The 27,036-nt window shown below is 44.8% G+C and overlaps 2 long non-coding RNA genes across 2 annotated transcripts in view; both read right to left on the bottom strand.

Annotated features, from left to right (window-relative positions):
- Positions 1-27,036, bottom strand: part of LOC120381277 — a 301,408-nt gene that overhangs the window by 218,972 nt on the left and 55,400 nt on the right. The window lies entirely within an intron of this gene.
- LOC120381281 overlaps positions 7,333-27,036 on the bottom strand; it is a 44,761-nt gene continuing 25,057 nt past the window's right edge. Inside the window, exons 3-4 of the long non-coding RNA XR_005588007.1 lie at positions 7,982-8,100; positions 7,333-7,359 (exon numbers count right to left, since the gene is read on the bottom strand). This is a non-coding gene — a long non-coding RNA (uncharacterized LOC120381281). The remainder of the gene's footprint in view (positions 7,360-7,981; positions 8,101-27,036) is intronic.

Here is a 27,036-nt window from a genome sequence, read left to right as displayed (position 1 = left end):
CAAAAGTTCAGTAAGATTGATCTGAGTCAAGCATATTTACAGATGCACGTCGATGAAAAGTCCCAAGAGCTGTTGACTATTGTGACTCATAAGGGGCTTTATCGATACTGTCGCCTACCCTTCGGAATCACATCGGCTCCCGCCCTGTTCCAGAGGGCTATGGACCAGATCTTGTGTGGCTTGTCAGGAGTTCAGTGCTATCTGGATGATATCCTGGTCACTGGAAGAAATGAAGAGGATCACTTAAAGAATTTAGAGGCTACCCTACAAAGACTGGAAGAGTATGGCCTACGAGTTCGCAAAGACAAGTGTGAATTCTTCAAGCCCTCTGTTGAATATTTGGGACACATCATCGATTCTGCAGGTCTTCATAAGGCCCCTGCAAAAGTTAAAGCTATTGTGGAGGCTCCCCCACCTCGAAATGTAAGCCAGCTACGCTCATTTCTAGGACTACTGAACTATTATGGAAAGTTCATCTCACAGTTAGCCACACTGCTAAAACCACTTCATGAGCTCCTTGGGCAGAACAAGGCCTGGAAGTGGACTGAAGCCTGTGATGTTGCATTTAACAAAGCTAAGGATGCATTGTTAAATTCTGAAGTTCTAACGCACTTTAATCCATCCTTACCCCTGCAATTGGCCTGCGATGCTTCCCCTTATGGAGTGGGAGCGGTCGTGTCACACATTATGCCTTCGGGAGAAGAAAGACCTATTGCTTTTGCTTCACGCACTCTAAGCAAAGCAGAAACTAACTATGCCCAAATCGAACGTGAGGCATTAGGAATTGTTTTTGGAATTAGGAAGTTTCATCAGTACCTGTTTGGGCGAAAGTTTACTCTTCTTACAGACCATCGACCTCTGACATCAATTTTTGGACCCTACACAGGCATTCCCCCATTAGCTGCTAGTCGTATGCAACGTTGGGCATTGATACTTTCTGCACACACATATGAAATCAAATATCGGAAATCCACTCTGCACGGCGATGCAGATGGCCTCTCAAGGTTGCCTTTACTGGTCAAACATCAAGATAGTGCCCAAAAGGAAATCTTCTACTTTGAACAGGTAGAGAATACACCCATCACTGCTGCTCAGATAAAGAAGGCAACCCGCGTTGACCCAGTATTATCCCAAGTTATGGACCTGGTGATGCATGGAAAATCTCGACAAACCTCTCCAGTCTCACCCGACCTTGTTCCCTACATGTCCAGGCGGACGGAGTTATCGGTCCAATCTGGTTGTTTATTGTGGGGGAGGCGTGTCATTATTCCACCACCCCTGAGATCACAGATGTTAGAACAGCTATATTCCGGTCACTGTGGAATAGTGCGCATGAAGGAAATTGCACAAAGCTATTTTTGGTGGCCTAGATTAGACAGTGCTATTGAAGAGAAGGCAAAAGCTTGTATGTCATGTCAGGGTGTAAGAAATGCACCCCAGTGGGCACCCCTACACCCATGGGACTGGCCTGAAAACCCGTGGCAACGTATTCACGTTGACTTTGCTGGCCCCCTTGAAGGAAGCATGTTCTTGGTGGCAGTAGATGCCCATTCTAAATGGCCAGAAGTCTCTATAATGCAGTCCACTACTGCAGAGAGTACTATCCAAAAACTACGAGGACTCTTTAGTCGTTTTGGTCTGCCAGAACAACTTGTGAGCGACAACGGACCGCAGTTCATCTCTCAGGAGTTTCAAAATTTTATGAAGGCAAATGGGATACACCACATCACGTCAGCACCATATCATCCGTCCACCAACTGATTAGCTGAAAGATTTGTGCAGACAATGAAAAATGCTTTGAAATCAGCAAAGGGACAACACTCCATTCAAAAGCGTCTGGATACCTTCTTACTTTCCTATAGAAACACACCTCATGCTACGACCCAGGCTTCCCCAGCCTTTCTAATGATGGGACGACAGCTGCGCACTTGCTTTGATCTGCTGAAACCTTCTGAACCCAGACAAACTGTGCAACATCAGCAGCAATATCAAGTCATCAGACGGGCACCCAGAGCAAAAGACCGAACCTTTAGCCCAGGGCAGCCAGTTTTGGCTCGGAATTATACTTCCAGAGCTAAATGGGTCCCGGCCACAGTCATCACTCAAACAGGACCTGTTTCCTATACAGTCCGGACTGCAGAGAATCTTACCTGGCGGCAACATGTAGATCACCTGTTGCCAGGTCATGCCAGTCTTCAGGACCCATCTGCAGTTGAGGGGTCTGACTTCACCCCTCCTGGTGAGACACCGAATCATGAGTCACCTGTTCCTGACTGTTCTCCTCCATTACTGCCGGCAGCTGAGATACCCCTTTGCCCAGCACGAGCTGATACCACCTCCTCACCTATTCGTGCTGCGGACCCTGAGCCCCTAGTACTTTCGGGTGCAACACCACCAGAAGTTCGCCGTAATCCACCTAGAGACAGAAGGCCTCCTCATCGGCTGGATCTTTAGTTAGGGCGAACCCACGGTTATGGGGCAAAATAATCCCCAGGGTTTAGCCGGGAATGGAGGCAGTCTACCCTCCTTCTCTAGTTTAGTGTGTGTTTTATTTAGGGGATGTTCTTATTAGGGGGGGAAGAATATGTTGTGTATTTGGTTGTCATGGGTTTTGTTACTATGGCAACTGAGTTAGACTATTAAGGGATAGCTCAGCCGGTTGAAACCGGCTGAGTGAGCTCTCTGTCTCTGTAAATAAAATGGAGGTTTTGGTTAGCTGTCTGCTCTCTGGCCTCAAGTGATTGCTTCCTACACCGGCTGCCCCAAGGATACAACATTTTAGAGATGGGTCATGTCATTCTGCCCATCACTCTGGATCTTACCGCTTAAGAGCTGACTACGGGTAAACCTTTAAAAAGCACTTAAGTTACTTAGGAGCCTAAGGGCATGTCTGCACTAGAAACACTATATCTGCAGCTACATTGCTGTAGCATAGACACTACAGGAAAAGAAGGGGCATTTCCACAACGGTAGTAAATCCACCCTCCCGAGAAGCAGGAGCTAGGTTGACAAAGAATTCATCTGTTGACCTAGCTGCGTTTACAAAGGGAGTTCAGTCGACCTAACTATGTCACGCAGGGTATGATATTTTTCACAGTCCTGAGCCACGTAGCTTGGTCTATCTGAGTTTTAGTATAGAACAAGCCAAGTCTCGTTGGCCTTCAGTGAAATATAGGTTCTTAAATCTTGAAAATTTTATCCCAGATGTATGTCAGAAATTCTTCAGTCTAGTGGGCTGAGCATAGGGTTAGGAGCCAGGCACCCCTGAATTCTTATTCTGACTCTTCCCTTGGTTGTTGAGACATTAAGCAACGCATTTTAAGGTTGAGGCATCAAGGCCAATTAGCAAAGTCATGGCTAAATCTTTCAAACCTTCAATCTTAATCATTTTGCTTCAATTTCCTCTTCTGTAAGATGAAAATAAGTGATTCCTTACCACCTCACAGGTCTCATTCACTAATGTTTGTATAGCACTTTAAGATGTAAAGCCCTATATAAGTGCATACTTTAAATCCACTTAATCTCACTCTTCTCTCTTGCAGGAAATACAACAAATGTCTTTCTCAAGGCTGGCTCCAGGTTTTCTGCTGCCCCAAGTGTCGGAAAAAAAAAAAAGCCAATCGGCAGCACTTTGGCGGCAACTCAATCGCGCCGCTCCATTCTTCGGCAGCAGTTCAACAGTGGGTCCTTCACTCCCTCTCTTCCTCTTTGGTGACACTTCGGCGCCAGCTCAAAGAGGAAGAGAGGGACTGAGGGACCCGCCACCGAATTCCCGCTGAAGACCCGGACGTGCCGCCCCACTAACAGATGGAGTGCCGCCCCTTTGCATTGGCCGCCCCAAGCACCTGCTTCCTTAGCTGGTGCCTGGAGCTGGCCGTGGTCTTTCTAACTCTTGACACTGTATTCATTGTGGGGGTGGGGGGAAGATCTTCGTGATCACCCTCTGACAGTGTATCAGCTTGTATACAAAAGCATGTGGAGTGATAGTCTTTAAAGTTTTATCCTAGTTAAATTTAATGCAGATGCCTCCATATAAATAACTGGTTCTTTTTGAGTAAGTGATATACTTTAATAACATTCTGCAGTGAGTTCCGTAGGTCACTGATAATTATGTTACATAACTAATTCCTTTTATTGGTTTTTAAAAATGTAAAAAACAAGGCCAAAAAGCCTTATTTAGATTTCTAAACATCACACCTTGTAGAGCTTTGAATGGCAAAATCTCAGTCAAACACAACCCGTCATTCCTGGTTTGCCTACCTTTACCTGAGGCAGCTTTGGATGTCCTTATGCACATAGTCTTAACAAGGAAAGGGCAGATAGGTCAGATTAAATCAAGGAGAAGGAACTGCTGAAGCTGTCACTAAGGTCCCCATAAATATTCTCTATGGACCTCATTACACATTTGAGCAAACATTACCTTCACTCACAAAGCTAAATTTCCTGTTTGCTTGGCTGATCAATTTCTCATCAAATTTTAATGTGGGGTTCAGGCCGTCTGTGGCGTTTTAATTAGGCCTAAGATTGCACAGTATTGGTGGCAAAGCTAAGAACCATCTAAATCCCCTCCACCTATATATTAAAAGAGAGGTGGGGGCAGGGAGGAGTGAAGAGGCCAAGCACTAATTAGCTCTTGTTACTAGGTTCACTCTGCTCTCTAGTGGTCACATCACAAAGAGACTACAGCATGCAAAGAGCCTATGGAAAATGAAGTAAAAAAAAATTAATCAAACTTCCCCATCCAAACACAAGACAAATGTGTAAATTCCATGCAGGATTGTCCCTGTGGCTGCAATTTAAATGCAGTCTCTTTCAGAGACTTGTCTTGCCTTTTTTCTCCCCCTGGTATTTGTTTGCTGCTTTTAGTGGCACTCGTGGTTTTGGCACAACAGAGAAAATTAATAGTGATCAGAGGGCTTTCCTCAATTCAAATGCATTCAGCTCTGATCAGCTTGAATGGTTGTGAAATATGCTGCAAAGTGTAAGTGTACACTTTATTTATGACAAATTGGGAGTGGAGGGGGTCATAAATGGGGGGAGGGATAGCTCAGCGGTTTGAGCATTGGCCTGCTAAACCCAGGGTTGTGCATTCAATCCTTGAGGGGGCCATGTAGGGATCTGGGGAGGAAAAAAAACCAGTCAGGAACAGTACTAGCAAAGCCAGAGTACTGGACTCACTGACCATTCAAGGTCCCTTCCAGTTCTATGAGATAGGTATATCTCCATATATATATTTTTTATCCTCATGCATTGCCCATGAACAAGTATTTTGACCCACAGTTATTTACTGGTGAGTCTTAGTTCTCTAAATATCTCCTTTCCCATTATAGATAAGATTTTCATCTAGCTGACTTTATAACTAACATGCATTGCCCTCTGCAAAAATGAAGACAGACTGCCATTTTTCTACTATATTTTTATGGGTAAGACCAATAGGATAAACATGCTAGTGTTCGGGATGGGTAGCTCTATTACTCTACCCCCTTGATGTGAGCAAGGTATGTAAAACTGCACCAATGCATATATATTCTTCATTAAGTACTTGCCCCAAAACCCATTTGAAAGACTCTGACTTCAGTGGGCTTTGAATTAAGACAAGTCACTGCACCTATGATAATTGAACTCCCTGAAAAGGAGCCTGGGCACTCATATTACCGAGCGATGAGTGAGAGATAGAGCAATGGACAGGGCCGGTGCAACCATTTAGGCAAACTAGGCGGCCACCTAGGGCGCCTAGTGGTTGGGGGCACCTAAAAGCCTGCTCAGGCGAGGAGGTGGAGTGGAGGTGAGCTGAGCACACAGCCCCCACGCTAAGTCTCCTCCAATCGGCGCCACACACCTGGGAGGGGAGGAGAATTAGAGCGGCGCCGGCGTGCTCAGCAGAGGAGGCAGAGCTGAGGTGAGCTGGGTGGCTCCCAAGGCGGGGTTAGCTGCCGTGGTGGGGGGTCTCCCCAGGCGGGGTTAGCTGGCGCAGCGGGAGGGGCGGGGGAGTGTCCCCAGGTGGGGTTAGCTGCCGCAGGAGGGCTCCCCAGGCAGGGTTAGCTGCCGCGGAGGGGGGGGTCTCCCCGGGTGGGGTTAGCTGTCATGGAGGGGGGTAGCTGCTGTGGAGGAGGGCTCCCTGGGCGGGGGGGATGGCGGGCGCCCCAGGTAGGGGGCTGGGTTAGCTGCCACGGGGGGGGGGGGGGGGGAGTGGGTTAGCCGGGTGAGGGGGTGGTGCAAGGTGGAAGTTTCGCCTAGGGCGCGAAACTTCCTTGCACCAGCCCTGGCAATGGATCACACAGAAATTTTCCCATGTAAAGACAGCAATTCTCTGCAATTATCAAAGGCAATGCTGCAAGAAGATGAAGTCGCCTGTTTTACATTAGCCATAGAGTGTAACACCCCCTGCCCATCCACGCACACAGAGTATGAGATTTTCAAAGTAGACAAGGCTATTTAGCCACACAACTGCAATTAAAATGAAGAATTGTTTGTCTGAACCCCTTAGTCTGGTTCAGATTTGAAACATATTTAATTTCTGTATATTCATTGGGTCACTTGCAGGTTTAAACTAATGTAAATGGCAGATTCTCTGTAACTAAGTCTTTACATCATGATTTGAGGATTTCAGTAACTCAGCCAGAGGTTAGGGGGTCTATTACAGGAGTGGGTGGGTGAGGTTCGATGGCTTGCAATGTGCAAAAGGTCAGACTAGATGATCACGATGGTCCCTTCTGGCCTTAAAGTCTCTGTGTCTAGGAATAAAGAGTGAAATCAAATGAATTCATCATTCCTTTTGCAGAATGGACGGGAACTATTTTTAAATGTTACTCAGTCTATGGCAAAAGGCTGATTCAAAGCAATATACACATTTAACACAGCCATTTATTTCACCTCCACGGGGAGTGAACCTCAAATTACATCTGATGCTGTTGGTTGCTCTCATCACACATTTTTTAGCTGTACTGCATAATAGGAACACCTGCAACTCTGTCTACCTACAAGAAGGGAGGTAGGACTGTAGCATATCACATCGTATTGGACGTACTACACCCAAGTCAGCATAGCCTACAGGATAAATCCCAGCATTTTACTCAGTGCTCCTAAATTTTGAAGCACTATAAGGAGGTTTAGTTGTATAGCTCCCATTAATGAACAGTAATGGTGAGGCTACAATCTCAGACAGAAAGGGATTTTCAGATACCAAAGTCTTTGCCTACATTAGGTGCTAAGTGGTGTGTAGAGTTTAATAACCCTCCTTATTTTCCTGGCATAGCCAGGGCCTACCAGAATTTGATCCACAAACAAAGCTGCTTTGTCTCAGTCCTCTGGAAGGGAACATTCTTCAACTCTCCAAATATTGTCCCCAGTGAAACCTGACTTCTCAAACATAGAAGGAGAAGGAGTACAAGAGGAGGAGTGTGAACATGGCTGCAGGGATTTCATTTACAAATTCAAATGAGTAGACATGGCAGGTTTCTTGTACAAAGGCCCAGTTCTAGTTCTTTCCCACAGTTCTGATCTCTTGCATTGGTTACAGGCTATGGTAAATGGCAGCATACCCCACCCTCCTACCTGGCTGGGCAATAATTTACCTGTATTTTGTTTTCTACTCATAAAAAGCACTCAGGGTTTTTTAGAACCATGGTAAATTAATACAAATACATTAACGCACGTACTTGTCGAGGACACTAGATAAGGTGCCTATTGCAGGGTCTACTAAGAAGATCTCACACATCTCCTTGTCAGCATCCTTCATCTCAAAACACTTTCCAGACTGACAGCTGAACTCTGTCCCCGGTGGCTTACAAACTGCTCCCTTTGTGGTGAACAGCAGCCACGTGCACACGTCAGAATGGAATCTGGGCCTAGATTTGTACACTTCACTCACAACTGAAATGGAGCTTTGGGGCTGAATGCAGCAGCTATTCTACGTTAACACTAGATAACAGTTTAAGACAAAAAGTGAATTACAGTACAAAATCCAGTCGGAACTGCTTACGCAGAATGTTTATTCAGTCATGGATACGGGATGACACTCTTCTCATGGGCTGTTTAAAGGCCTTAGAATGGTCTCTGGTATTACATAACCCAAGGTAACAGTCCACAAGTGTCACACAACTGTAAGAATCAGAAATGGGAAATAAATATTATGATAGTCACTGTTATCCAGTCATTATTGTCACAAATTCACAACATGCATCCTCAAGCGACTGCTTCCTTCAGCACAGAGTTCAAAATGACTACAGAACTATGCCAGTTAGGCCAGCAAGGGAGTACCTAAGCTCATCCCCAGGTACTCAGCGTGTACATTAGGCTGGAGTACATGTCCCTCACCCCAGGCAGCCTTTATTTCCAAGGGGTTTCTACTGTCAAGAGTTCTCCCTGAATCAATGTTATCAATCCCACTTGTAATTTTACAAACTTCAAAGGGTTAAGACAGCAAGCACACTTATCGACTGAGGCTTCTTGGTGGGATCAGTAAAGCATGACTGATTAGAGCCCCATTCTAAAGAGCCCGGCTTTGTGGGGTTGGAATAAATAGGAGCCTGTCAATAACTCAGATCCAGGCATATTGACAAAGTTTACAGCCTCAATAGGCAATTAACACTTTACAGTGGATATTACCCAGTGGCCTTCCCATGTTTTACTGCACCTTTTCTGCCGTTAGCTGCAATATTGAAGGCTTGGAATAAAAATGATATTGGACAGACTGCACCTTTGTTCAGCTGCACATGAAATTCTTTAATATCTGGGAGAGATCATAGTTTCTTCCTCTTTTATTCTCTCTCACACACACCCTCATCTCATGTTCTCTATTATTATGTATTAGTGAGCCTGAGAAACTCCTTTTACTAAGTAATTTGAACTATTACATGCTAAAACTCCCCAGGGGAATCCCTAAAGAATGATGGACACAGCAACCCCAAACTTTTCTCCTACCACATGAACAGTTACATATGTTCCAAATGAATGCCTTATTCGCAGATATAATCATGAAAATGTAGGGCTGGAAAACACCTTAATAGGTCTTCTAGTCCACCCCACTCCACACTGAGGAAGGACCATACTTACACCATCCCTGACAAGTGTTTTTCCAACCTGTTATTAAAAAACTCCTGTGACAGGAATTCCACAGACTCCCTTGGTAACCTATTCCATTTCTTAACTATGGTTATACTTGGCATGTTTTTCTTAATATCTAATCTAAATTTCCCTTGCTGCAGATTAAGCCGATTACTTCTGGTCCAACTTTGTGCGGACACTGAGAACATCTGATCACCATCTTCTTTATAATAGCCCATAACATATTTGAAGACACTTATCAGGTTTCCTCCTCAGTCTTTTTTTTCTCAAGACTAAATATCCCCATTTTTATTTTATTTTTTTTTACTTTTCCTTACAGGTTAAGGTTTTCTAAACAATTTAAAATTTTTGCTGCTGTTGCCTGGACTGTCTCCAGTTTATCCATCTCTCTCATCAAGAGCAGTGCTGAAAACTGGACACAACTCCAGCAGATGCCTGAGTAGAGCAGAATAATTACCTCCCACCTCTTAGATACAACACTCCTGCTGATAAACCCCAGAATCATATTTGCCTTTTTCACAACTGTATCATATTTTCCATGCATATTTAATTTACGAGCCACTATAACCCCCAGATCCTTTTCAGTAATACTACTGCCAAGCCAGTTATTCCCCATTTTGTTGTTGTACATTTGACTTTTCCTTCCTAGGTGTAGTATTTTGCCCTTGTCTTTATTGAATTCCATCTTGTTGATTGCAGATTCATTCTCCAATTTTTATGAAGGTTATTTTGAATTCCAGTCCTGTCCTCCAAAGTGCTTGCAACCCCTTCCTGCTTGGTATCATCTCTCCACTTCATTATCCAAGTCATCAATTAAAATGTTGACTAGTACCAGACCCAGGACAGACACCTGAAGGAGTGTACTAGATATGTCTTCCCAGTTTGAGAGTGAACCATTGATAACTATTCTGAGTATGATTTTTCAATCAGTTGTGCACCCACTGTTAGTTATTTCATCTAGACCATATTTCCCTAGTTTGCTTATGAGAATGTCACATGGGACTGTGTCAAAAGCTTTACTAACATCAAGATAAATAAAGTCTACAGCTTCCCTGTTATCCATTAGGTCAGTAATCCTGTCAAATGAGGAAATTAGATAGATTTGTCAAGAACAAATCATGCCAAACCAACGTTGGCTATAACGTCTCACCCTATTATTCTTTAGATGTTTACAAATTGATGGTTTAAAAATTTGTTCCAATATCTTTCCAAGTATTGAAGTTAGGCTGCCTGGTCTATAATTTCCTGGGTCCCCTTTGTTCCCCTTTTCTAAGATAGGGACTATGTTTGCTCTTCTCCAGTCCTCCATGAGTTCTTGAAGATAATCATGAATGATTCCAAGTTTACTTCAGCTAGATCCATAAGTACCCTAGAGTGAATTTCATCAGGCCCTGTCAACTTGAATACATCTAAATATTCTTTAACCGGTTACTCCCCTCTTGTTACTAGTTTTGTTAAGCATCAGGACACAATTAACCATTTTAGTGAAGACTGAGGCAAAATAGGCATTAAACACCTTAGCCTTTGTGCCATTACCCTTGTGTTATCTGCCTAATATGCCAGTCTGACAGATAACCAAAATTTGGCCATGATCACCTAAAGCAGGGATAGCTGAAGCATGAGCCACATACAGCACGTAACCACTTCAGTACAGAAGGAAAGTCCATGTACCATTCAGATCAAGATGGACTATTGCATCAGCAGCCTCCACAGTTAACATCCCCCTTTTGAAATACAAAACCAACTACAATAGGGTCAATTTTTGTGATTTTTTTTTAAAGTACATTTAGTGTTGGTGAAATATGCCACCTTGACAGCTTTGGAGACCAAGAAATAAATTTGTCATGGTCTTGCGGTCCTTTTGCACCAGCTACATCAGCACAAAAGGACTGAGAAGCCACCATAAGGGAATGTTCCCAGTGCAGTGAGCCTCTGCCAGATAAAGAGACATCTGCCTCTCCATTAATTGCTAAAAATGTCCCAAAGGAGTGGGCTGCTGAAGCAAAGTTTGCAACAACATTTGGCCAAAATTGTCTATAAACAATTGTCCTTTCCTGTATTATTGGGGGTGGGGGGCATTTACTTAAGATTACAACACAAAAATTAATGAAGAGGTTAGCAGGAGATAAAGATACTCATCAGCTGGAAGAGGGACCTGCAACAAACAGCAGCCAATTGCAAAATGGCAATTTTGGGGGCTTCAGCTGTTTGCCTCTGCCAAATTTAAAGGGCCAGCTACAGAAAGGCACACGGGGGAAAAGTTCCTATAAAAGAGCATCTCTACAGTAAGGAGGTTTAGTAGGGATAGGATAGCTCTATCCGAGGAAGTGCTATGTAGGGAAGAGGTTGTTTAGAGTGGTAACAATTGTTATGTAAGAATATGAGGTGTGGTTGTACAGAGCAAAGCTCATTCTCACTTTTGGTAGCTAGTCTGCAGCACTAGCTGCAACTTTACAGCAGGTTCTCACTGCTGTGTTGTTTAATATTTTACTAAAAATATAAAATTTTCAAATAAATGCTCCTGTTGCTTTAATGCAAAGAGCAGCCCAAAGGCTGCTCCTTCAGCCAGTATACCACACCATGTCACAGTCCTGCTCTGTTATACTCCCAAGGTTATCAGTTTTCTTTTTATAGATATTGTATTTAAGAGCCAAGAAGAAAGTTCTGTAGTGAGACTGCAGGATTCCTTAAGGGATATGTAAAAAGGTAAAAGTCGGGGCGGGTTATTTTTTTAATAATACACAAAGGTGCAGGTTCTGAATTAAAGAGAAAAATTCTGAGCATTGATTCTTAAATACAAAGGGCTCAGACTTAATAGCACAAAGATTGGTGGTGCCATCAAGTGCAAGACATGGATTTCCCACAGGCACCATGTACAGCAAGAAAGAGAAATCATTTTCTCTATATTTTGAGGAGTATTCCCATTCTTTATCTGCAGATCAAGGATTATATGACTGTGTGGATGATAGGGAATTGATCTGCATGTTATCCATTGTCCGGTAGCTAAAGACCTGTGTGGAATTACTCAAACAACCTGAGCTACCTCGCAGAAGTATTAAAGTCAGGTGAACTATTTAGGAATTATACTCATATGTATTCAGCACCCCCTACTCTTTTTTGGTGAGTGAAATATTAAACTGATTTTAATTTCTTTCAGATGAAGTAATTCTTTAGTACTTGCAGCATGTCAGGCTATGGGCGGTGCACTAACTGTTCATTTTGACTTTTGATTCTATTCATATTGTGTGATTCAGCACTAAGTCACAGGCTATTGATTTTGCTCCCTGGATGGATGATGAACACTTTGAACAAGAGAATAACATTTCCGGATTGATTTTTAATCTGTCTATGCATTCACCAAGGTCCCCATTCCCATGTTACCCCTTTTTAGCCTGAGCATTCAGCCAATAGTCAGGGCCTCGTGGGTTGTTTCCATTGGGAGCAGTTGATGGAGTTTGGTATTTCTTTGATGCCATTCTGTGTATTCACAAAGAATGTTCACAAAGTCCTGCTTACCCAAACACAGCAGGAAACAATCTCCTTGTTCATAACTCCAAGCCTCTTTCCAACCAACACTCTGCCCAAGAAGTATTCTCTTAGCTTTCTCTCATGGTCACTCTACAAGTGCTTCTCTTGCTGTCTCCTTGGCTTTCTGCTTTTCTCACACACACACGCGCACCCCTGCAGTCAAATCAATCCCCAATCCCTGTGTTTGTATTCAGTCTAGTCTTTGGGAGATATCTTCCATTGTTTCAGTTAATCACTAAACAAAGGGACATTTAATCGTTTCTCATTTAACAGCTTCAGTGAGGTTTGTGATCACCCATAGATCAAAGATAAACTTACTGGGGACTACCCAACCTACATCATAACAACTGTAATATTTGACACACACACCCCTTATAGACACGAATAAACGTATCTTCAGAACACTCCTGTAAAGTAGGAAAATGGTGTTATCCTTATTTTACAGAAGAATGTAAGCAAAAGGATTCATGACCAGATTTCCACAGGAGTTCAAAGCCAGTGGATGTACCTATATGGAGTAGACATTTTCAAAATGGATCAGCAGCTCCCACTATTCTCAGTTTAGATGATGTGGGTCACAGTCTGTTTAGTGGAAAGCCTTGGACCCGTATAACAGAGGGAGTTATAAGACAGGGTCCCTACCTATGCAAGAACTGGGGCTACAATTTTCCAGTATGTCTATGTGAGTTCGGACCTTTTCCTACGGTCCCATTTTTCAAAAATTATTTAGGCGCTTAACACCCAGACCCACCAATTATTTCAATGGAGGTAAGGAGCCTAAATACCTTTGAGGACCTGGGCCTTAAGTACTTAAGTCTCATTCAAAGTCTTTGGGACTTATGCTCCTAAATGTCTAAATCACTTTGAAAATTGGACATAAGGTCCTATGTCCGGTAGGTCCTTTTGTAAATGTTACCCTAACTTTTTGCAGGATATCTGCCTAGGTAGTGGTATAGTGCTGACAGAGGAATTATTACGCCTGCATTCAGCTAGTGCTCCTCATTATCATAAGCATCCATCTCACACAAGGAAATTGATTAAATAGAATGTGGGAAGGATTTGGAGACCATGGGCTGGATCTATGTGAGCTAAAGGTGGGTTTTCTGTGCCATGCATTTGTATTTCTCTTAAAAGATGCGTAACCCTTCTGCCCATCAGAGTTGGCAGCAACAAGGGCCGGGTTCAGTATCTAGGGGTTCTGTTTCAATAACACTATGCAAAACCGGCTTGAGCCCCCACCCAGTGACCTGGGACAATTACATACCACCCCCCTGGGCGTCTCTAAGAGGCAATACTTCCCCTCTCGCAAGCACAGAGTCTGAGTGTAGCAAAAGCCTTTTAATAAAGGAGGGAAACATTGTGGCATTATGTTGGGGAAATATCACAAACAGTATTCATAACACAAACCATGAGCAAAAGACCCACCCCCAAGTAAGTTTGGCAGTGTCCTTTTCCCCTCAGAGTCTTAAGTCCAGCAACAGTCACCCCCACCCACAGTTTCTGTCCTTGGTCAGTGCAGTCCCCAGAGTTCAGAAGTTCATCTGCAGAGTTTACCTCCCAGGCTGGGTGGAAGTGGAGGGAGGTATGAGGGGCAGCTTACGTGCTCCACTGCTCAGGTCGATTGCCATGCCTCTCCGCGGGGTTCTGCTACAGTCTTCACCACCAGCTGCTCCTCTCCACCAGGCATCCTCTGGCTGCCCCTACCCACCAGCCACGCTGCTAGTCACTCCTTTCCGCCAGCCATCCTGCTAGCTGCTCACCAATGTGTCTTCAGCCCCCTCCCTACTTAACACAGCTCTCAGTGGTTTCAGCTGTTAGTAGGGGGACCCCAGTGCTGGCACACTCTGAACCACTTGCCCAAAGTGCTAGGTCTAATGCTTAGACCTAGGAATCAGGGACTTCAGCTCTGCAGCATGTAACAAGACTCCTAATGAAGTCAAAATTAGCTCTGTTACTACACCATGGAGAGAAAAGGGGTCAAAGTGGTGTTTAGGGCCCTCAGAAGGGGCCCACACTATCAGCTACCCACACCTGTCCCCAGCCTCTCTCAGTTCACTGGGCTTTGGAACCCATGTCCCTTGTCTAGCAAGTGCTACTTAGATGAGGGCAAGTCCCTCCTTTTAAAAATTCCAAGTACAGTTCTACTGTCCTTGATTCCATAACCAGGATAACAACACTTTACTACTCCTGCCCCAATAACAAAGAGACAGGGGGTCCCACAGCAGCCAAAGTGATCATTTGGGCAACCAGTCTCTTCATGCTAGGCGGGGTGGGTGTGCCCATGCAAACGAGATCAGCCCCTGAAGTCCTTTTCCACAACTCACCACCAGATGTCAAGGTAGAGCTCATTCTGACTCTACTTACAGATGGAAATGGTGTGGTATCTTTTTCACCCTTTTGGTGTGGCCAGGAAAGGGATAGACGCTTACTCTGGGAAATATAAATAAACATGGTGGAAAGAAATAGATGGGACTGGGAGTTGTTTGCAAGGGAGTAAAAATAAATGTTAAATCACTTTTGCAAAGAAGAAACAGACAAATCATCAGAGTTATAAACGGGAAACTTCCCTTTCAAGGATTCCTGCATGAGGCTACTTCCAAAAAAAAAAGAAAAAGCACTTCCCTGGAGGGTATCTACCAAGATGTGGAGAAGCACTTGATACAGAGACAAAGTACAACCTCATACCAGGTGAGTACTAGCAGAGAATAATTGCTTTAAAAAACAAACACACCCTGCCTTTACTGATTGTTCTGGAGCTGCAATCTGAGGCTGATGTGGAGTCCTCCACAAAAGGAAACAAATAAAAGCAGCATACAACACATCTAAACAAACCCTTGATTTTTCAAGTATACACAGTCTCCGCATGCTGTGGACCTGGTTACATGAAATCGTGGAGGGCACAGACACTGCAGCCCTGGCTCAAGCTAAGTTGTCCCTAGCACCAGTCAAGGAATAAAATAAACCTCAACCTCATTAAAGACAGCAGGCGCTGACCCTGAATAACCGTAGAGGATAGAGATGAAAGAGACAGAAGGCCTAGCCCATCTACCAAAGTGAAAACCGAACCAAGAGAATTTGCAAGACACAGACCATATCTGCACTAGGTTTGTCTGAAGGTTCTTTCTCTTTGCAGAGGACAAGAGAAGACTCCATCTCATTTCTAAAGCCAGGCAACCTGATTTGGCACTCTTAGCTTTGCCCCTTGTGCAGCATTCTGCCAGGGGAATAAGAACATAGGAACGGCCATACTGGGTGAGACCAAAGGTCCATCCAGCCCAGTATCCTGTCTACTGACAGTGGCCAATGCCAGGTGCCCCAGAGGGAGTGAACCTAACAGGTAATGGCCAATACATCTAGCAGCTCTTTTGATCTGTAGCCCTGTGGTTTCCTTTGCAGTGTGGCAGAGCATGTGGCTCCCAGTACATCTGTCTAATTAATGTGAGGGGAAGATAAGAACAACAACAAAATGACCCCCCTCCCTCAAAAAATAGCAGCAGCTTAATAGAAGGCCTCATGGTGAAAAAAAATCTCTGCAGCGCAAGGTTAAGTTCTGGCTTTTGCCTCCAGAGATGCACTTGGGGCACAGTGGTTGCGAGAGAAGCAGTGGTATACTGCCCGCACAGCATGGCTTGCTCACTGACTAATGCCCCTTACATCTGTTGTAGAAAGGTGCAGTCCATGCTCCCAACTGTGCCTGCCTCTCTGGGCTCCAGCAAGGAGCCAGTGGTTGAGCAAGGCCCTGGCCATGACTCCAGCCCAGTTAGCTTTGGGGTAGGGAATGACTGTGGGTAAGCGAATCATCCTCTACCCATCCCCACCCCTAAGGAAACACAGTCTGGGCCCTACATAGGTGCACAAAGGAGGTGGAGGGGAAAGGACTCCTTTCATGCCCTCTTGCCTATTAACACTAACCCCAACCAACCCCCTATTGTACATTGTTATCCAGAAAATTCAGAGGAAAGGCAAACACAAAACTAAACCAAGTAGATCTGAGATGGGACAAGCTAACAGAGTCATGACACAAGCTCAGAAACTCCCCAAATGAGTGTGGTTCAATTAATAAGGCACTGGCATGGGAGGCAAGAGATGTGGGTTCTGGTTCTGCTATGTGTCAATTCATCTCTCTGGCCTTCTGTTTTCCTATTGTGCCTCTCTAGGTTGCAAGCTCCTCAGGGCAGGGCTTCCCTTACTATGTGTCTACGCAGGGGCGACTGAGGTTAGCGAACAGCTTACAGAATTCCATCCACCACAGATCATGACCCTTTGCAATAGCAGCAACAAATAAAAGGGAAAAACAAAGCATGCCCTTTACTAATAATTAAAGGGGGGGAGGCTCAAATTCAACAAAGGAAACCTTTAGTCCAGTATAAAATATCAGACTCTAGGCTCAATAAAGGCCTTTAACCAGGGAAGAGGTGTGTCAATCTTTCTATTTCCCCCTATTTCTTGAGTCACTCATTGAAGGTCAGAGGTAGGGGAAAACTTCTGTGGCTTATGTCCTTAACCAGCCCCAGTTAGCCCAGACACTCCCTCATGTCATCCTCCTTCATGGGGGGTTCATTTGTATTTGCACAGACGTTTGAGTGTCATTTCACTGCACTTAATGGACACTTAACCGATTATTTTTTGGTAACACTTTATTTCAGATTTCCCATCATTATGAATTCATTTAGCATGGGAAGCAATAGCCCCGCTCCTAATGAATTCATCTGATATTAACATGGCTTTCACAAGTGTGTCCATAGGTGCTCAGATGCAATTTAGCATTAGTTAAGCGAGAGTTAATGGACACTAAAAGTGCCACTTATTTTCTAAGTGGTCCATTAAAAAAAAGGAAGGCAAAAGCCTGCCAGCAGATTTTTTTCATAAGATAATGTGGGGATTTGTTCTTTGCATGTAAAATTCACTGGAGACCATGGGTGGCTTTTAAGAAGTGGCAGGGTAGGTGGGTATTACAGGGAGACTGTGTGACGCAAGGGAGACATTTCACTGAAGGCAGAAGACATTGGGCAAGCAGCCCCAAAGAAGGAAGGCATCTGGGAAAAAAATAAATACCAGCACCTTTGAAGGAAGAGAGAAAAGGGGAGGGGGAGAAGAGAAATTAGGTGCCTGAAGGAAAGCAATGAGTCAAAGAAGGTGAGAGATGGAAGGTACCTAGGGAACACAGGGAGTGGGGGGGAAGGATCCAGTTTGACTGAAGGGTAGCAATGAATAGGACTAGCCCTGCTTCTTAACATGGATGGGGCTGAACAGAGGTCACCTACCCCCTCCTGAACATCAGTAAGAAATGCTATTGTTTGGCACTTCCCTCATTCAACTAATACATTATCCTTTAGTGATGACCTAGCCCCAAAACTCTGTTGTAATTGAGAGGATAATGGATCATTAATAATGATTATGGAGATATCTAGATGCAAGAATTTAATAGGGTTACTTGACCCAACAGCAGTACTCCCTGGATTGGCTATACTGGGCCAGAAATGCAACTGAGGGTGGTGAGGGCATGATGAGAACTTGGGAGAGCCAAGAAACAGTTGCCAATGTTGCTGGGTTGCCCCTTAAAGATTAACAGAAGCACCAAACGTCGACCCAGCTGATGCTCACTAAGCGGTCTGCAGTTCTGTGAAGCCCCTCTTGGGAGGCAGCTGACAGCCTGCCAACCCAAATCACAAAGTGGAAGACTCCCCAGGGCGGCTAAGTCTCTTCAGTGTGTATAGTCAGACACAGAACCTTCTGCAAGAGAGGAGACAAAGGCCATCTCTCTTTCTCCAATAAGGATAATTAATCTGCTGGTCAGCACGGAGGCTAGGAGATAAAAAGAGTGAGAGTGGCTAAGAAGGGATTTGCCTCCATTACTAAAGTTTAAAAAAAATGTAGCTGGGCAAATAGGTATATGCTGTACACAGCTGCCCTGGCTCCAGATGAGTGTTCCTTCTGTTGAGAGGTTCCTGCTCAGGGCCCCATGTAGTTGCTTACTCCATTGATACTTTTTTTTCCAATAAGGTGGATTTTGGGATCCTCCACAGAGAGCAGGGGATACACTCTGGAACAGATGACATTAGCACTTCTAGGAAAGAAGGGTGAGGGTAGCATCCCTTTTGTGCATCAGAGAACAAGTACTGCAGAGCCAATATTAGAGAAAGCCATTTATTTGCATTAAGGTAGCACCCACGGGCCCCAACCAAGATGAGGATGCTATTGTGCTGGGCGTTGTACACACACACAGTAAGAGACAGTCCTGGCCCTGAAGAGCTTACAGTTTGTATAGATCAGGGGTGGCCAACCTGAGCTTGAGAAGGAGCCAGAATTTATCAATGTACATTGCCGAAGAGCCACAGTAATACGTCAGCAGCCGCTCATCAGCTCCTCCTCACTCTGCTCCCAGCGCTTCCCACCCACCGGCAGCCCCACCGATCAGCACCTCCCCCAGGGCCGGCTCTACTGTTTTTGCCACCCCAAGCAGCGCACCGAGTTGCCGCCATGGACGGCAGGGGCAGTCTGTGCTCTGTTAGGGCGGCACACGCGTTTCCGCGGTGGCAGCAATTCGGCGGAAGCTTCTGTCTTCAGCCGGAAGACAGTAGCTGCGCCGCCGTGGACAGCTGAACATAGAAGGCATGCACGTTTCCGCGGCGGCGGCAGTTCGGCAGCAGCTTCTGTCTTCAGCCGGAAGACAGAAGCTGTGCCGCGACGGACAGCTGAACATAGAAGCTGCCGCCGAATTGCTGCTGCTGCGGAAACGCGCATGCCGCCCTAACGGCACATGGACTGCCCCCGCCATCCACGATGGCAATTTGGCGCGCTGCTTGGGGGCAAAAACACATGGACTGCTGCCCCTTGCAGACTGCCGCCCCAAGCACCTGCTTGGGATGCTGGTGCCTGGAGCCGGCCCTGGCCTCCCCCTCCCTCACAATCAGTTGTTTCGTGGCTCTGGGGAGGAGGAGCGAGGGCACTCTTGAAAGTGTCTTACTTCAGAGATGATGATGGAGCACTAAACATTGCTGCAAGGCTCAGGGGAGGGGGCAGGAAGGGATGGAGTTGGGGCAGGGCCTGTGTCAGAGCCAGGGGTTGAGCAGTGAGCACCCCCCGGCACATTGGAAAGTTGGCGCCTATAGCTCCAGCCCCGGAGTCGATGCCTATACGAGGAGCTGCATATTAACTTCTGAAGAGCCACATGTGGCTCCAGAGCCACAGGTTGGCCACCCCTGGTATAGACAAAGCCAACTAGGAGTGGGAAGTGTTATCATCTCTATTTTACAGACTGGGAACAGACATGCAGAGATCAAGTGACTTGGTCACCAAAGGGAAGATGGGCAAAAGCAAAGCACAAACCTGCTGCAGGTACGGGGAATGACCAAGAACACAATGGGGAAGAAGTGCAGGACCCAGGGAAGATTAAAGAAGTCCAAAGGACTGATCTGCTACCCTCAGCTACCATCTTATATTGAGAGGAGTTCCCTTGGCTCCCACCTTGAGTGAGCTTGAGCAGGACGCCAGGTTAGGAACACTAGGCAACCCACCTTGGCAAGAAAAGAAAGTACGAACACAGTGAGCATTTAAAGAAACTAAATTAAAGGGTTTGACCCAGCGCTGCCATCTCCTGTCTCACCTGAGGGGGTGGGAGCAAACAATGGTAGCTTTACACCACCCTTTCTACCCCTTTAGTCTGAGGCTTGCCAGGAACTATCCCAGCCTCAGGACTGCTCTCTGCTATGCTTGGCTACCACAAGTTTTTTTTCCCAACAATCAGATCTGTTGCCCGCAGGGTATTCTGGTCATGCCCAATCTTCCTTGGAAACACCCTTATTGTGGGGACCAAAGGAGTGACTATGCTGGATCCACAGCAGCCACGAATTCTCTCATGCTATAGGAATCCTGATGGAACAGGACGAATCATCGGGGCCAAGGAATCTAAATCACTCATAGTTACAAAGGAGTTGGTCCAAAATTCTTATCAGCTGGGTGTACTTCTCTCTGCAGTGAAGCTGTTTTACAAATTTGGAAGTGCAGCCATGAGACTTGGCAGAAATTTGTTCACCAGAGTTAAAATAACTCACTGAGTTAGTGCAACAGCTGCCCAGATGTAACACTTGTACTCACATGAGCAGGGATGAAACAGCAGTGATACTTTACTATAGTTATACTTATGATTCCAAGCTCCACTTAGTCCCAAAGTGGATTGTTTTTACTGACCTAATCAGCAGAGAAAGTTCACCATAGGGCCACTTGATTTGCCGTCAGTAGACTTCAGAGTTAACATAAATTGTGGGTAGGTCATGATCAGAGTTATTGCTTTAGTCTGGTTGCAGACTCAAAGATAGCACAGTATCAATTTATAGTCAGATGCTTTTCTCCACAAGGATAAGGAGACAAGGCAATGCATTCTCTTTTCAAATAAAATCTGAATTCTGCAGAAACTGTATCAGCATCACTCTGGGGATCAATGAACCATCATAATCCAACTCTTGCACCTGACTTCTCCAGCAAGAGGCATGTGCCAGGGATTTACACAAATTTCAGTGGTATGTAGATCCAGGGTTTTGGTTCAGTCCATATTAAAATCCAAAAGCCTTTGTGCCCCAATCCTACACTGGGATCTGCTAGCAGAGACCCCTACATTCACATGAGCTCCCACTGACGTCAATGAAACTATGTGCTAACAGATCCTCATGCAGGAGCAAGGCTTTATTTTGTACAGCATTCTTCAAAAGCCATCTACAGCCTACTTCCATTTGGCTGTGAGACACATGCCATGCTGGCGCAATGTTTTTACAACACTTCCAGCGCTGAAAGAGTTAAGCCATATAGGTCAAAGGGAGCCCAAAATACCACCTAGCTCTTATACAGCATTTTTCATCAGTCAATTTCAAAGCAGTCTACGAAGGAGGTGAGCATCATTCTCCTCATTTTACAGATGGGGAAAGTGAAGCATAGGGAGGTAAAGTGAGTTGCCTCAGGTCACCCAACATACTGGTGGCTCAACCAGGAATAGAGTCCAGCCCATCTGCATCCTAGTCCACTGCTTTGTCCACTTGTCCTAATGACAGCTAGGCAGTGTGGCCAACAGGCACAAGCAACCTAGAAAGCACTGCAAGTATCTTGAAAGTGTCTTACTTCAGAGATGATGATGGAGCACTAAACATTGCTGCAAGGCAAGCAGAGTGACAGCACTGAAACTCCTGACACAGAACAGCTTTCACAACCAGATAACACTTTCCATGTTTCCAAATTCACATTGTCAACAATGTTTCCAGGCCTTGAACTTAGCTGAAGTAATCAGGAGTTATTGGCAGTAAATAGCTGGCAGATTGTTGGATGGGGGTTTTGTTTTGTTTCTCCTCGTATGAGTGGTGGAAGAATCTTTAGTGCCGAAAACCCACAGCTGTAGATGCTGTCAATTCCCTTCTCTACCCAAGATGCAGTCTTCCAAATGTGATGCAAAACTAATGTCCTTAATCCTTCTGTTCATCTCACAGTACCATACCTCTGTTTGAGGTGTGATCAGTTTACTTCCGGTTACCTACATTCTTGTGCTGATTTAGTGTCCTCAATTTTATCGTTTACAATTATTTACGTCAGAAATGCAGACTCATGAAAATGAAATGATTGTAAATGTATTCTCTAACAGGATGAATACCACTCACAGCATTTAAACTTTTCTCGCATTAAAGTTTTTCTCATGTCCCTCATTCTGCGACTATATCACACTCTGTGACCTATATTTGAGTCCTGGAAGGTTGAGTGGTATCCATAGCATTATTTAAGAGCATCAGAGCATTAGCCTCATGGACCCTCTCTGACCTTAGCCACCATCTGAATTTGCACAGGTTTTGATCCAGGTCGCATCTGAACTTCAAGGCTTGTACTCATCTCCAGTTACAATACAGTATAAATAATTAAATATCTTACCCAAATACCCTTGATGCTTTAATTGGATACAGTAGTCTCATTCACTTCCCATCCATACTCTTATATAGTGTTACTGGTACCACGACAGCAGTTATCACTTCCCACCCTAGAGAACATTTTGCAAAGTGTTCCATCTATCATTATGTATCGTGCATAGTTTATGTACCTGTACACTTTAGTCTGCCATAAAGTGACAAGAAAGAAGCTGTGTGTGTTGCATGCATGTGCAATGATTTATTTTACCAAGTGGTGAGATGTTGTGGAATGTGAGACAAAGATTAAAATATAAATAAAAAGATTTAATCAATATTCAAATTCTCTGCCCAAAATAAGCATAATTAAGTGCAATTGACGGAGAAACCAGAAATCAGCCATTCTAAGGGTACAGGACACATTTGATAAATTACAACACTACTGTGTACATACACCACATTTCCTCTGAGGTCCCAAAGATTATTTAATTAAACTTTGGGAGGTAAATTGTCATTATCCTCTTTAGAGGTGGGGAACTGAGGCAGAGAGAAGTTAAATGACTTGCCTAAAGTAATAATTAGTGGAAAAGTTGGGATTAGAACCCAGGAATCCTGACTTTCAAACCACTACTCTGAGTGCTGGGTGATACTCCATCTCCTTGAGTACCTTTAGAATGATTTCTCATAATTTTTTACCTTCTCTTTAAAAATGAATCTCTAAAAATAATAGGCACTAAAATAGAATGTAAGGAAAAAATCATGATTCCATGTAGAGTCTGTATGACATAACTCTTCAGTAGAATGTATGACTGATTTTGAAATATTTTCTTTATTGAAACTTGAGATGTTATTTATTGTGATTACAAAGAGAATAAACCAATAACACTAATGACATAAGCACCCAAACGTCAGAAGGATTAGGAGCCCAATGGACTAAGCCCCTCCCCTTTAAAAGAAACTCATACACTGATGTTCAAATGCTCATTAATTCTTTTTAACTCTTCATTCCAGATTCTGAAATCAAACTCAACAGGTATAGAAATCCTGCTTGAGTTTCATGTAAATGCCAGTCCAGATACTAAAGCTCTTTGCTCTTTAAACCCTGGTTAATTCAGTCTTCTCATTGTAGCCTGAGTTTGTGCATTGACGATTTTTGTGTGTGGTCTCTGATTAAAGGATGACCTGGATAGGAGTTTTGCTATTAACTTCAGTTCCTACATGATCAAGCCCCTACCTCCTATTCTTAGAACCAAATACTGCATTGACTTACAATCCCATTACTTGAAGTAATCATTTAAGGTCAGTTGTAGGGGAGATCAATGGGATTGAATGGAATATATGCCAGTTCAGAATTGCCCCTACTTATGGGAGAAAATTGCAGTTTTTCAGATAGCATGGTAACTACTGCCAAATGATGATTAATAGTGACCAATAAAAGCCCCTGAAATTAGGGTCAACATTTAACAGCTAACATTTGTTTAAACCAAAAGTTGCCCATGGTCTAATCCTTGTGCCCTGACCAAGATTTGTCATGAGTTTCCACTAATCAATATCAAAGCAGTGCTAGGTAGAACCATATTTTGGCCCCAGTATGCTACTCCAGTGGCACAAAAGGACCACAGCTAGAGCGGGTGGAATGCTGTCAGTGATGACCGACGTAGGACTGATGTGCAGAGTCCTCAACGTAGCAGTGTGTTGAGCACAAGAGGGGATGAAGCCAGAGAAACCTGAGCTCCAATAACTTGGGAGAGCAGAGCAGCCTGTAGGCAGCCATGTAACACTACTGCGAGACAGACCCTTCCTGAGGCTGCTCTAAGTTATGCCAGCTCTGGAAGCAGCCCAGAATCCAGTTCTCAAGAGATCTAGCACGGAATTAGGCCCTTTATGTTTTTATCATAGAAGTCAGAGATGGACGATGACCCAATGGGTATTTGCTATCTCCCTGGAGTCAGGATCTCATTGTTCACGATCATTTATAGTATATTTACTGGTTTTCCAATGATACAGTAAACCAGGGTTGCAGTAAACCATGGTTATTCGCTTAAGAGATGATTTAGCTTCTATTCTTTTGTAGGTTTAACTTTAAGGGAACAATCACAACTTACACATACCAAACCCAAGTAACTCCATAATCTTATTACTGAATGACCTGTCCTCCTTCATCCTATCCCCGCTGTTGTCTGCTGCTCTCACTTACTGTGCCATATCTAAACTCAGATGCTTTTTGAGGTAGCCACAGGGCTGCTCTAAAGTTGCCTCAGGGACAGATTCTCTCTCTCTCACACACACACACACACAGCGCCCAAAAAATCAAGAGTGTGGAAATCCATCCAAGTCCCTTCCCCATCTCCAGGTGCCTTATGCACAGCTTTGGTACACCTGCGGATCTAGCTCATTGCATTTCTAAGGTAACACAGAAGTGGAGCAGTCTCCAGTTTGGGAATTTGTTGGGGGGGCAGAAGAGAGCAGGAAATGAGTGGGTTAAAGTCAGCCCATTTGTCTTCATTTTCACACATCTTTGTGGTCTAATTAACATCACATTCTGTACATAGACAGCAGTGGTTTGTGAATCGGATTATGTTTAACAAATGAAAGTCTGGCTGCCTAGCAGAAAATAAGGAAGGATCCTGGAACATGCAGTGGGCAATGAAGTTATTGAAGAGAACTGTATTCATTAGGCACGATAAAACACAGCAAGGCATGTATTCCTGGACTGACTCTGTATGCCCGTGTAGCAAGGCGGTGTGGTTCCTCGCCGTCCCTCTCTGGACACCAAAGTGGGCGGAGCCAGTGAATCCTGCACCCGCCCCCCAGAGGTCAAGGCGCAGGACAGAAAGTATAAAAGCCCAACCCCAGAGCTCACTAGAAGAACAGACGCCGGAGAGGCCAGATGCCAGTGGCCTAGCTCGATGGCCGATGCCTGATGCCGACCAGAGCCCGGAAGAGCTGTCAAGCCTACCCCTCGCCAGTTACCCTGAGGAGCCCATGGTGCTTGACCCCTTCCTTGGAGGACACCGTTTGGACCCAGTTACCTCTAGAGGGGGGTTAGGAAGTAGCCCGAGGGTAGCCGACCCTAGTTTGGCTGCAGCACACCCAGAGCCAATGTCAGTGTGTTGCAGCCAGGATCCCCACTGACACAGCAGCAGGCCTTCTGCCGCTGCTTGGGCCCCCGGCTGGGATGCAGTGGAGTGGGTGGGCCTGTGTTGCCCCTGCCACCCACCTTGTGAGTAGCCGTCTCCCCCTCTCGCAGGCCCTTCGGAGCCAGGATCCTGGGCCTGCTGTTTACCTGTTTGCTCAACCCCTGCCTAAGGGCCTGAGCCACTGACTCTTTGCTGCCTCACCCCAACCCAGGGCCAGGGCCTGCTTGTTATATAACATTTGTTCAGCTCCTGTCTAAGGACCTGAGCCAGTGACTCACCATTGCCCACCGACTGGGTGTGAATAACTGTTATGTTTTGCCTTTACTGTTGCTGCGGCGAGAGATTCCCGTGGCCAGGCTAACTCCTCATCACAACTGAAAGGAAGTAGCGAGGCACTGTGGTTCCCCACTGCCCCAGAGAGGGACAAGCCCCGGTGAAACCCCTCTACAGCCCTACACAATATCGGACATTCTTGGGCTAATATTGTCATGCTGCATGTTCTATGATATGAGGCAGCAAGCCAAGTGCCATGTCCCAGAGGAACAACATACTAAATGACAAGGAGGCCAAGCCTACAGTATCTTGTGCTGTTCTAAAATGGCCTTTGTTTTAACATTCAGAATTGCTGGCGCTGTTATAATTAGGCTGAACAAATAATTAAACTTATTAGCCTGTAACTGTTGTTCAGAATTCTTCTATTATTTTTCAACAGTAAATCTGGATGGAGGGAAAGTGTTTCTCTGCAAGTATTTGCCACTCCATATCTGAGATCCCTTAGCTGGGACTGGCCAAATCAGCCACATGGTAGTGTTTCTATTTCCGGATTCGGTTAATATGCAGGTTTACAATTCATTTTCCACAAACGCGTGAACATGAAAATTTGGCTTTTGTTTTCTGAAGACCAAACTCAGTCAAGAGAAATATCCACTGAAAGTGAACACAAAAGGAGCACAGACCCAGAGGATGCAAATTCACACAAGTGATTATTCAAGGAAGCATTTATTATAATATTTGTCACCTCTAATAGTGGATGCTGCATCCCAACCCAGAAATGGTTGCATTTCATTTCTAGGTGATGTTCTCTCAGTGTGTGCAGTACATAGTTTGCAGTATCACCAACTCCAAGTATTACAAACTATATCCATGTTATGTACTTCTATCGTCCCAACCACTAGTATCTGAGCACTCTTTACCTCACACCTCTGTGAGGCATGGCAGTGCTATTACCCCCATTGTACAGATGGGGAACTGAGGCAGAGAGAGATTAAGTGACTTGCACACAGGAAGTCTGTGGCAGAGCAGAGAATCAAGCCCAGATCTCCCAAGTCCTAGGCTAATTCCCTAACCACTGGATCATCCTTCCTGGAACTTAGGAGTCCACCCCCAAAAATCATGACTGTGAAAACAACAAAAGTTTGGGGATG

This window comes from Mauremys reevesii, linkage group 13, assembly GCF_016161935.1.
Source record: "Mauremys reevesii isolate NIE-2019 linkage group 13, ASM1616193v1, whole genome shotgun sequence".
In the NCBI taxonomy this organism is placed as follows: Eukaryota; Metazoa; Chordata; order Testudines; family Geoemydidae; genus Mauremys; species Mauremys reevesii.
This window is presented reverse-complemented; position numbering and strand designations above follow the sequence as displayed.